The following is a 555-nucleotide window of genomic DNA, read 5'->3' on the forward strand; positions in this document are numbered from 1 at the left end:
ATTGATGCGGAAAAGACACAAAGTGAGGCCTTAAAATTCAACAGAATACAGGAAATGAAGTATTTGACATAAAAAATGTACTGAGGTGAGACGCCCAGACCCCCAGCCCTAAATGTTAGAAAGTAACCTAGGCAACTGCACACACCTAATACATCTCCATTAATCAGAGCTTGAAAAGAAGCTTCAGAGCAAGATAGCGATGTGCTGTAACCATTACCTCATCCCCATGTCAGGCCCGGGGGTCATCTGTGCAAATGTCATCGGGCCGAATAAATGTTATATGTGGCTGAGTTCTTCCAGTATGCGTTAGGACCAACGCAGTTTATGTCGACTGTTTGGGAGTGCATGTTTTAGGTCTGTGCAGCAGTGTCGACTGTGAGCCAGACTTTGATTAATCGCGATGTCAGCCGGGGTTATGTTTTGAATAGTAATCAGTGCGTCATTACCCTGCCTCCCAGATGAGCACCGCAAATAAGTCTGGATTATTTCTGGGTCAGGGGAAAAAAGACCACATGACGGAGGAAATTGTTCACCATTCTGTCTGCTGAAAAGGGC

The sequence above is a fragment of the Micromesistius poutassou genome, assembly GCF_964030765.1.
Source record: "Micromesistius poutassou genome assembly, chromosome: 17".
NCBI lineage: Eukaryota > Metazoa > Chordata > Actinopteri > Gadiformes > Gadidae > Micromesistius > Micromesistius poutassou.